Here is a 12,278-nt window from a genome sequence, read left to right as displayed (position 1 = left end):
GCTAAATTACTGGCATCTGTGATTAAAGTGAATTATTTTTCGAAATCGGGTAATTGGAGAATGGGTTCACTAATTATCAGAGCTTTGAGTTTTTTGAATGCCTCTATGTAATCGAGATTTTGTGTATCTATCTTTTCTCCTTTTTTTAAACATTTGGTCATTGGTTTTGCTATGTCTGCGTAATTTGGGATAAATTTACGATAATAACCGGTTAATCCAAGGAAAGCTCTGATCTCTTTTACTTTAGTAGGAATTGGATATGAAACTATGGCTTTAACTTTAAGGGGATTTGGTTTTATGCCGTTAGGGGTTACAATGTGACCAAGGAAGCTGGTTCCTTTTTTAGGAATTCACATTTGTCTAACTGCAACTTTAAATTAGCTTCCGCAAGTTTGGAAAAAACTAATTGTAAAGAATGCAAGTGTTCGGTAAGGGATGTGGAAAAAATTATGATGTCGTCTAAATAGACTAAACAGTGTTTATTGAGCAACGGTCGAAGGATATTATTCATACACCTCTGAAAAGTAGCGGGTGCATTTCTAAGGCCAAATGGCATTCGAAGGTATTCGTAATGACCACTTTTGGTGGAAAATGCAGTTTTAGATATTGATTCTGGGTCCATTTCTATTTGATAGAATCCCTTTGCCAAATCGATGGTTGTAAAATATTGGCATTTTCCTAATTTACCTAGGATTTCGTCCATGTTTGGTATTGGATATATGTCGGGAATAGTTATTTCATTGAGCTTCCTATAGTCAATTACTATTCTATATTTAATTTTACCAGAAGCATATATTTTTTGGGTACTACCCAAGTAGGACTATTGTATGGAGAATTACTTTCCCTAATTAATCCCTGATTAAGCATCTCTTGCACTTGACTTTCGACTTCAATTTCGTGCGTTTGAGCTAGTGGGTAATGTTTTGAATAAATTGGGGAATTATGTGTTGTATTTAATACGTGTTTAATGGTATTTGTAAATGTTAGACTGTCTCCTTCTTCATATTGAAGATTTTTGAATTTATTTAATAAACTCTTCAACCGTAAAGTTTCCTCCTGATTCAGGTGATTTAATCGAAACAATCCAAAATCTATTTTTTTTATTTCTTGAGCTGAAGTTTTAATTTGTTCTTGTATCTTTTGGATATAAAAGTTTTGGGGTTTTCCAAATTTGAAGTAATTAATTTGTATGTTTTATCAAAAAGAGTAACTGTGCTATTTTTGTAATTTATAATTGATTGTGCATTTTGCAACAATTTTCTGCAAATCAGTATATCGTAATTATTAGAAAAACTGTGTACATAAAATGGTTCTTTTGTTTTAAAAATACTATTGCTGGGTAACATAATTTAGTTGTTCAATGTGTTCGGCTCGAGGGGGGGGGGGGAAATTCAATTTCCAATATCTCCAGATAAGCACAAAGTTATTTTAGAATACTCCCGCGCCGCAGTCAACGCAAAACCACCGTAGAAATCACCGAAATCGCGAAAGGGAAAATCACCACCAAACGAATGAGAAGTAGTAGGCCGGGGGCGTGGTTATTTTCAATATAATGATCCGCTTTATTGGAGTTCTAATTAGGAATTAAATGTACAAGTTGGAGTGAGAGATCAAACAACTAGGAGAGCGGGAGCGGCCGCTCAGCGATGCGACGATCGGCCAGCGCCGAAGCATCCGCTAGAAGAGCGAGAGCAAGCGGAGGAGCTTTGAAGAAGCGGGAGCGCTTCGGAGTCGCGGGGGGCGGGAACATAAGCTCCTGACCTGAACCTGGGGGAGAATCCCCCCCTTGCGAGGATACGCAGCAAAATATCAGAAGTCCTTCGCTCGAGAAAGTGTTGGAGTCGCTGAGCGGTCGTCGGCATGTAGAAGTGTGTGATGATCCTGTCCACACGACTGGCATCGGTCGTTACTACGGCAAGATCCTCCAGAATGGTGGTGGGCCAAGCAGTTGACGCAGTATTTCCTGTCGATGACTGCCTGGAGCCGTTTCTTCGCATCAAGCCGAAGAAAACGGTGGCACTTCCGAAGAGGATGGTTCCCTTGACAGACTCGGCATTGGTAGGATGAAATACCTCGGGAACGTCTGCTTTTGTTGTCGTTGTATGGAACCCAGTAGTTGAAGGAGTCGGCCGCATTGGTCACTCGTGTAGAGAACGACGAAATCCGTTGGATAGGTGGAGATATTTGCCGGGTGTCATCACGAGGAATCGGAACACTGGAAGATGAGTCGCTTGGATGCAACAAAGTGTGATGCCGACCGTGACAAGTAAGACAATTGTGGGCGCTTGTGCAATTACGGAGTGGATGACCGCTTGCAAAGCAATTTAAGCACAACTGCTTTTTCTGGATATAAGATGATCGATCGACTATCGTCATCTGAAAGAAGCGTGGACACAAACGCACTGGATGGTTCTCTGCAGAACACAAATCGCATCTTTTGGACGTAAGAAGAATCCTCGTACTAAAGGATTGTAGTACTCGTGGCGATGGGTTGGAAATTGTCGGTTTAGATGAACGAAAGTGTGTCAGTTTAGGCTGGATAGAATCTATGGCTTCCAGAGTTCTATAGCGCTCTGTTAGGAATGAATCAAGTTCCGGCCACGTAGGAATTTCGGTTTTTTGTTCGATGGATTGCTCCCATAATGAAAGCGTCAGCTTTGGAAGTTTTGTGGAGCACAAATAAACAAGGAGGCAATCCCAATTCTCAGTAGAAAGGCCGGAAATTCTCAGCGATGTTAGACAATTTTGGATTGTATTTTGCAGCTCCTTCAAGGCTGCCGAGGATTCGCGTTCAATGGACGCCATGTTAAATAATTTCTTAAGCTGATTGTTTACTAACGCGCGTTTGTTTTCAAAACGATCGTGAAGCGCTGACCACGCGGATTGGAAGCCATCATTAGTTAGCGGAGACTTCGTAACGATGGCGTGAGCTTCGCCGCTAGTTTTGGCGTTTAAGTGGAAAAGCTTTTCCACTGGAGTTAAGTTGGAATTGTTCACGTACATGGCCGTAAACAGATCACGAAATGTGGGCCAGCGCAGATAATCTCCGTCGAAGATTCCTGTATTGCATGGCGGAAGATCGCAGCCCCTCGAGAATGTCTCTGGTGGCGGAGCTGCTCTTGCCTGTGAATTGGAGACGGACACGCGGTCAATGTCTTCGCTCAGCTTGGAAGCACATCTTTCGTACACCGCATAATAGTGTTCGTATTTATTTTGAAGTAGCGGAAGATTTCCGATTTCGAAACAAATATGGATTGCAAGAATATGCCGTAGAATTCGAATGGTAGATGGTAGATGGTGGAATTAACCAATCTCAGAATTGCAAGTAAATAAACTGGAAAAAATTTACTTGATGTAGAAGCGACGAGAATCGAAAATATATGTAGTGAAATCAATATTAATTGGAGCAAATGCGACGAGAATGGAAAATTTATTTGTAGTGGAGCCAATATTAATTGGAGCAAATGCGACGAGAATCGAAATTTATTTATATTTATAAATAATTGCGGAATGGAAATGCAGAGTTTTTATTATTTTCGTATTTAAAATAAATGCAGGAAGGATGTAGATTACGTAATTATGAGGATTGCGGATTGCGAGTAAAAAAACTTTAACAATAATTGATTGATTAATTATTATTTAATTTAAAAAAATATATTAATTGTAAAGAAAAAATAATTAAACCGGAATGGTGGGATTGAAACACCTGACACCTTTTTCCCAACACAATGTTCGTTGGGTTACGCTGCCGGCGATGTAAAGCTCTAGTGTATGCATATGTATGTAAGTAGAAAATTATATGTCGCGGCGGCAGCGGAACTATGCAAGGCGCAACAATGAAATGCACAAAAATACGGACACTGGTTTACAAATTTTTTGCAATATTTTATTCTTTATTTATTGTATTTTTTTGATTTTCTTGTTTTATATATTTTTTAAAAATGTTGTATGTAATGGATTTGTATATGTTCATATGGAGAAAATATAATATAAGTATGTATATGGATTTATATTATAGCACTGGATAGCTATTCGTAGGCAGCGGACTGTATTTTGATTGTTAATAAAATCTTTTTATTGGAATTTTTATTTTCTATTGTGCGACATAAAAATCAATATTTTTTATGTAAGCCGATGTATGGACATATGTATGAATTTGTGTTCTCATGTAGGAACCGTTTTGTACATTGATGTACGGATAAATGCCAATATGTAGAGGAAAGCGGACGAAAAGAATATGGCGACGTTTAAAACGGAGACGGATTGAAACAATTTGCCAATTTTATGAAGTGGAAAATAGGAAATGGAAAATTCCTCAACTGCCGTTGTCAGGAAAACTCGCTCTTGGAGTCGACACGGAAAATTAATCTTGCAGCAGAGTGACCGAAATTAATTGTTCGGACTACTGCTGAAGATCGGCAGCGAGGGGGGCGACGGAATACGGAGTACTTATCTTGGAAGCAGAGAAACGCCGAGAACTGCTGGTGAAGCGGAGTTGTAGAAAAAATCCGGAATCCAAAATCCAAAATCCAATAAAATCCGGAAATCCAAAAATCCACAAATCCGGCTCGAAGGACCAAATGTTCGGCTCGAGGGGGGGGGAATTCAATTTCCAATATCTCCAGATAAGCACAAAGTTATTTTAGAATACTCCCGCGCCGCAGTCAACGCAAAACCACCGTAGAAATCACCGAAACCGCGAAAGGGAAAATCACCACCAAACGAATGAGAAGTAGTAGGCCGGGGGCGTGGTTATTTTCAATATAATGATCCGCTTTATTGGAGTTCTAATTAGGAATTAAATGTACAAGTTGGAGTGAGAGATCAAACAACTAGGAGAGCGGGAGCGGCCGCTCAGCGATGCGACGATCGGCCAGCGCCGAAGCATCCGCTAGAAGAGCGAGAGCAAGCGGAGGAGCTTTGAAGAAGCGGGAGCGCTTCGGAGTCGCGGGGGGCGGGAACATAAGCTCCTGACCTGAACACAATGTAATGGGACCATTTGATGTCAAAACTTCACATTTAATATTTTTAATAGACCCAAGTAAAACGGATCTAATGCTCTTCACTAGAAGAACAAAAGTCCCCAGCTTCACAAAACCAAAGATAGATGACATAGAATTAGAGATATCACAGCAAGCAAAGTATCTGGGAGTGATGCTGGATGCGAAACTTTCATGGAAACAGAACATCAACGAAAGAGTCAAGAAAGCAAGCATACAAAGCCTGCAATTCCTGTAAAAAGATGTTCGGAAAGAACTGGGGCATCCACCCCAGGATAATAATATGGCTTTACACAGCGGTTGTAAGACCCATACTCACATACGGAGCACTAGTATGGTGGCCAGCATTAACCCTCTAGTACCCATTTTTTTTTTTTTTTTTTATTATTTTTGGATTCAGTATGTATCAAAAGTGAATGTTTGTTTTAGAAAAAATTTTACTTTTGCTCGGATCGAGTTTTATATGACTAAAACCTTGGACCGCATGAAGGCGGTTCTGGGAAGATAGGCCAACAAAAAATTAGGTAAACAATTTTTTTTTGTTTAAATGTTTATTATAAATATCGTTGAGACTGTCAGCAACACAGTACAATTTTTTTTTTCTCATTTTTTTCCAATTTAAAAATAAAATATTTATATGATGCATTTCCTACAAAATATAATTTCAAAATAATTATTTCATCCGAGCTGCACAAATTTTCAGCTTCAAATGAGTACAGCAGTTTGCGCTAGCTCTAGTATGTATTCCAAACGCAACGAACTTAATTTTTGGACTTCCCTGAATTAGAAAGCACGGAAAACCGTGTGAAAAGGAATGAAAATAATAAAATAACGGTGTTTTTAACATTGCCCGTCTAGAGGCGGTCTTGGGCACTAGAGGGTTAACTAGGGCATACAACATCCAGAAACTTACAAGAATACAGAGATCGGCATGCGCCGGAGCCACGGGAGCACTGAGATCATGCCCCGCAGCGGCGCTAAATGCCATCCTGAATATTTCCACCTCCCAGAGTCAGCGACAGTTTTCCAGGCGGAGGTTCTCGCGATATTGAAAGCTGCCGAACTTTCGCTAGGCCGAGGCCTCCGGAATACCAAGGTGAGGATATACTCAGATAGCCAGGAGGCGATCAAATCCCTCGCACAAGCACGGACGACGTCAAAACTAGTGGCCGAATGTAAAGGGACACTAAACAGACTCGCAGAAGACAACAGGGTACAAATAGCCTGGGTACCCGGACACAAAGGGTCAGAAGAACACCCAGTAACAACAGATATCCAGATCTCCCTGAACTCGGTCCAGACGGAAATTCATGACCATTTCAAACAATTAGCCAGCAAGGAATGGTAGACGAAGGCAGAGCACAGAAGATCGAAACTATGCTGGCCAGAATTCAATAGGAAACGAACCGCAGAACTGATCTCCAAGAGCAAAAAGGACATCAGGAGGGTAACGGCAACCATCACCGGCCACTGGCCAATAGGCACGCAGGCCTGCAAGATGGGTCTACCCTACAACTCACAATGCAGAAGCTGCAAGGAACCAAGCGAGCAGGAGACACAAGAGCATCTGCTGTGCACAACAACTCGAGTCACTAGGGGAAATTGGAAGGCAGACAGTAGCTGCCATTCTAGCTTACCTGAATGACACGGGCTGGTACTAAGGAGGGCGCAGACAACAGTAGATCGAGGGCGTGGATCAAAGCGGAGCTCAGCTCTAATTGGAGGCGGCCAGGGCGGCCTCACCACTTTTACCTACCTACCTTAACAAAAATAATATTTTAAGACACCTATCCTTGCCTATGACCACCTGATGTGAGTCGGAGCATATCATTAAAAAAGACTCCTTATCCGGTCTGAGGTAAGGATATGGATTTAAAATGGCAGATATTTGCTATTCTTAATAATTAAATAAATAAAATATCATCTACAAGTTCATTAAACTTTGCGACGTAAATCAACTAGAAAATCTAGTGACACAGCAAATTTGTAGCAGCAAAAAGCAACAACAAGACGGGGTGCACCCTGGTAAATCAAAATGATACCACCAGACAAAAATAGCTTATTTTCTACGAATTCAAACTCAGATGAACAAAAATATATAATTATAAAAAGAAAAGACAATTTATCTCTTGAGAATGCAAATCCGTTTATAATAAATATATATAAAAACAATATAAAAAATCTGTTGATTATGTCTCTGGAAGTGAAGTCGAAAAATGCAAACTCACCAGAGCCGGGACACTATTAATAAAAACCAAAAACATCAATCAAGCTGAAAAACTACTAAAAAATTAATAAAATCGGGGTAATAGACGTAGAAGAAAGTGAACACAAGAGCTTCAACGAGACAAAGGGAGTAATTTATTGTAATTTACTCCAAAATATCCTAGAAGACGAAATTTTGGCAGAGCTGAAATCCCAAAAAGTTAAGGAAGTTTACAAATGGACCAAATTGGTTGATCAAAAACGAGTCCCAAAAGGACTGTTAACCTTTTCTTAATGTAATGCAAAAAATGCCTTCGTTTCAACCACCTCCAAACTTTTTGCAAACAAGATAGCCCCACATGCAAAAACTGTTCAGAAACAACACACACAAATGACAACGACGGCATACAGGAACCAAAATGTATCAATTGCAAAAACAATCATACTTCCATAGATAAAAAATGCAAAGTCTTTATTAAAGAACAATAACTTGTAGCCATAAAAATCACCGAAAAAGTTGATCACAAAACCGCCCGTTCCATATATTATGCACGCCACAATCCCAGTCAAGTAACGTCATATTCACAGACTCTGAAAAACACAACACCATTAGAAATCCCTACTAAACCAACAACAATAACCGAAACACATGAGAATAAAGGAAATGCTAGGATCACAAACTCTTCAGAAGAAATACTAAAAGATTCTGACAAAAAAATGGAAAATACAACTATGCCAGCAAACCGGACGCTCGTAACTTATGACATCAATGATGAAGCAATGGATACACTTTTCGATCTCGACTCGGAAGTCCCCACAACATCAGCAAGAGACCGTACACTTAGAAGCCAAACCAAAGAAAAATCCGCCCTATCCAAAACATTTAAAGCCAAAGATCAAAAATCCACCTCGTATAACCCATATACTACAAAACAAGCACAAAAAAATCTTTAATTCATTAATGTTTTTAAAAATATTGCAATGGAACATTAAGGGATACTCAAATAATTACAACCAACTACTACTACTCATCAAAACACACTCTCCACATATTATATCGCTTCAAGAAACACATATACAACAGCCCTACAGTTCACCAACCCCTATAAATTATAACTTTCTGACAAACATTGCATCAAACAGATTTGGAGGAGTTGCCCTACTAATTCATAAATCAATTCAGCATACGCAATGCAACAATAATGAAGATGTAGAAGCAATAGCAGCCGAAATAAAATCCAAACAAAAATTTAAATTCTATGCCATTTATATCTCACCCAACAAAGCTTTTTCACGCAATAACTTAAACAACGTTATAAACACCAACAATGAATTAGTTATGATAACAGGCGATTTTAATAGTTGGCACCAAAATTGCGGATCCCCACAACCGAAATCAAAAGGAAAAACAATAGCCAAATTTATCGAACAATCGCAACTTACCCTCTTAAACGATAAATCACCAACTCACTTTACTACGCACAATACCTTCACCCACGTTGATCTTACCTTCTGCTCTCCTTCACTGAATCCACTCACTACCTGGAACACAATCGATGATCTTTACGGGAGCGACCACTTTCCAATCCTAATCAACCTCTTTCCCAAAAACCCCACCAGCAATCCATGCACCACCATAGCAGTTCTTGAGCATATGTTTTTCGGAACATCCTATGACTATTAAGTCATCCATATAAAGGAATGCTTGAGACGGTTCTAATCCTGAGAAAGCAATAGTCATCATTCTCTGGAATGAATTTGGGGCTACTTTCAAGCCAAATGGTAATCGCGTAAAGCGATACGAGCCATTGCTCGTTGAAAATGACGTTATATCCCTGGAACTTTTTTCAAGTTCAATTTGGTGAAAACCAGACATTAAGTCTAGGCATGAAAAATATTTAGCTCTACTTAGTTGATCTAGAATATCATCAATTCTAGGTAATGGGAATTTATCTGACAATAATTTTTTTTTAATTTGACGATAGTCGATTACTACTTAATCGCCATTTTTTCTTGTCAGAGTCCGGAAGAGACTTCTTCGGAACTAATAAAAGTGGGCTGTTGTAAGGTGAGACTGACGGTTCGACTATTTTGTCGTCTATAAGTTTTTGTACTTGGGCTTGAATTTCTTGCACTTGGCTGTGCGGACTTCTATAGTTCTTTATACCATATATACGGGATCGTCATCCTTTAGTCTAAGCTTTTGTTTGTAAAAGTTATTCGTTGTTATAGATTCGGTTTCTAGTCCGAATATGTCCGTATATCTGGTTCATAAATCTTTTAATTGAGTTTTGAACAAGGGCGGGAAGTTTTTGATTAACTTTTTCATAACGAAGTCGTCTCTTCCTTCGTTGGTTTCTTTTATTATATCATAATTATTTAAAGTTTCATATTTAATTTTATTTAAATTTACTATTTTATTGGCATTTGTTGTATTTATTATACGAACATAAGTATTTTGGTGATCGGATATCGTGTTTGCGATATAAATTCCTTCATCAATTTCTTGATTTAGTATCAGAATCTGATTTTTTGCTGAGGGAATTTGTATTTCACGGACAACTTCGGAACGAGCGGGAAATACTGTGGCATAATTTTCACAAGAGTGAAGTATTTGCAATTCAATTGGATAATTTAAGTTGTTTGGATGAAGAATTAGTGAGTCGCTTCTTTGAGTGAAATCTAGTTGGCAATTATATTGCTTTATGAAATCAATACCTAGTATGCCATCACTAGGTATTGGGAAACTTTGATCAACTAAATAGAAGTCGTGTGGTATAATATATTTGCCATTAGTGAGTTCTACACTGGCTGGCCTGTTGAAGATATTGTGCCTTCGCTTATTCCCGATATTTCGGTGTGGATTTTATCATTTACGTTCTCAAATTTATCTATATTTTCTTTTAATATATATATATCTGCACCAGTATCAAGTAACAGAGTATAACATTTACCTGTCTTTTCGTTGTTTATTTTTATGAAAATGCTTAGATTGAGGTTGACTGTTTTTATTGAGCTAGTTTTTTTGATCAAATAGCTGAAGGGTTTTTCTGGTTTTCCGAGTTAGCTTGGGCAATTCGGACATTGTTTCGATTGTTAGGGTTTGACCCGTTGTTATTTCCACCGCGGTAGTTTCTGCTACGGTTATTTCCTCTATAATAATTATTGTTATTATTATTATAGTTTCGGTTGTAACCGTTATTTTGGGTATTCTGGTTATAGCCGTTGTTTCTGTAGTTACCTCGGCTATTACCCCTACCACGATAATTATTTCTGTAATTATTACCGCTATAGTTGTTAACTCTTTGTGCGTACAATATTGGTATTGGCATTACCCGTCATTTCAGTACTACATTGTATGTACTTAGTGACGGCTTCATTCATTGTTGTGAAGTTGCCTGCTTCCAATATTGTTTTGAGTCTACCATGCTCACAATTTTTAACCATTGTGGTGATGGCTTCCTTCGTGCTGAATTTATTAGCTTGTTCGGCTGAAAGGCCTTCATCAATATACGAAGCTTCAAGGAGCTTTCGTAAATTATCTATGTCCGTATGTCCGAATTTTTCGGCTGTTTTGCCTTTCTAGACTGTTTTGGCCATTTTCGCCTTTATTACGTCGGATGTTTCACAGACTATGGTGTCTTGCAGTTACTTGATTATTGCATTTATGGTCGTTTCATCTTGCACTCTGTATAGTGTTGATCCAACAATTTTGGATTTAATCACTTCTACAGCTATATGTTCGAATGTTCCCTTCCTTATATCTGAATCTATGGAGTCCAGATCAGTATATATCGCCGGAACAGTAAGATTATTAAAATCTTCCTCTTCTATTTTTGGGCTTACTTCGGGTTTTTCTTCTGACTCTTCTTCGACTGTTTCTGTCGATTCGGGGTCAGGTGCAGTGTCGACTGCTATGGGTATGGTTAATACGGTGGGTACCGATATTTCCAAACCGAATTTTTGTTTGACAGATACTAAATTGGTATTGGTAATTGGTATTTCATTTGAATTGAATTTGAATTGAATTGAATTTTAGTTCTTAAACATTTGTGTTTAATCACTGTTGTTAATGTGTTGTTCTTCTTACTGCTCAAATCTTATCCAGGTCATTTCCAAGAAAAGAAAGAAAAATGGAGAGCACTAAAAAGACAAATAACACAGCAAACTATAATAGAATATCGGAGAACCAATGCGCGCCTAAAAAGAGAAATTAAGACAAGGAATACAGAAGCAACTACAACATTTACATCAACTATATAGACAAGGACACCAACAACTAAAGTTTGGAGTAACGGACTGAACCCAGCAAAGCAAATTCATTGCATCACAACCACCAATGAGACTACTACGGATAAAAACAAAATAGCCAACCTGCAAGACATTGGTCTGACCTTTCAAAGGACACAAACTTCGAGCATAAATTCATAACACAAAAATACACACCTATAACTATAAACCACTCCCCATCAACATCAGCAATAGAAATAGAAAAGAATATAACTAAAATGGAATTTAACATGGCACTACAATCCCTGAAGGGTTCAACACCAGGAATTAACAGGATCTCAAACCCTTTGATCGGAAATAGCTCTCTAACAAAGCATGATAGAATAATAGCCCAATTCAACCAAATATACAACAACTACATTCCGCAATCATACAAAATCAGCCTTACCATACCCGTACTAAAACCCAACAAAGAAAAAATAGACATCAACTCCTACAGACCCATCTCTCTAAACTGCTGCATAGAAAAACTACTGGACAAGATAATCTCACAGCGACTATGTGGGTTCCTTACGAATAATAGATTATTACATCCAAATCAATTCGGATTTAAGAAAGGAAAGTCTACTTCAGATAGTCTACTGTACGTATCACTAAAGCATTGAAATCAAAAAAAACATGTCTCACTAGTCTCTCTCGACTTTGCCAGAGCAAAGACCAACTTATTAAATGGAAATGCGGACCTAAAATAATAAATTACATTAAAAACTTCATGGCCAACAGAAAATTAGCAACCCGAGTAGAATCACAAACCTCTACAATACACCCTTTAGAAAATGGAAT

General features: G+C 38.4%; 1 long non-coding RNA gene across 1 annotated transcript in view; it reads left to right on the top strand.

Annotated features, from left to right (window-relative positions):
* The window catches only part of LOC138928880 (uncharacterized), a 50,925-nt gene extending 39,005 nt beyond the window's left edge, over positions 1-11,920 (top strand). The window contains exon 3 of the long non-coding RNA XR_011445287.1: positions 11,314-11,920. This is a non-coding gene — a long non-coding RNA (uncharacterized lncRNA). The remainder of the gene's footprint in view (positions 1-11,313) is intronic.
* The last annotated feature ends 358 nt before the right edge of the window (positions 11,921-12,278 follow it).

The sequence above is a fragment of the Drosophila kikkawai genome, chromosome 3R, assembly GCF_030179895.1.
Source record: "Drosophila kikkawai strain 14028-0561.14 chromosome 3R, DkikHiC1v2, whole genome shotgun sequence".
In the NCBI taxonomy this organism is placed as follows: domain Eukaryota; kingdom Metazoa; phylum Arthropoda; class Insecta; order Diptera; family Drosophilidae; genus Drosophila; species Drosophila kikkawai.
This window is presented reverse-complemented; position numbering and strand designations above follow the sequence as displayed.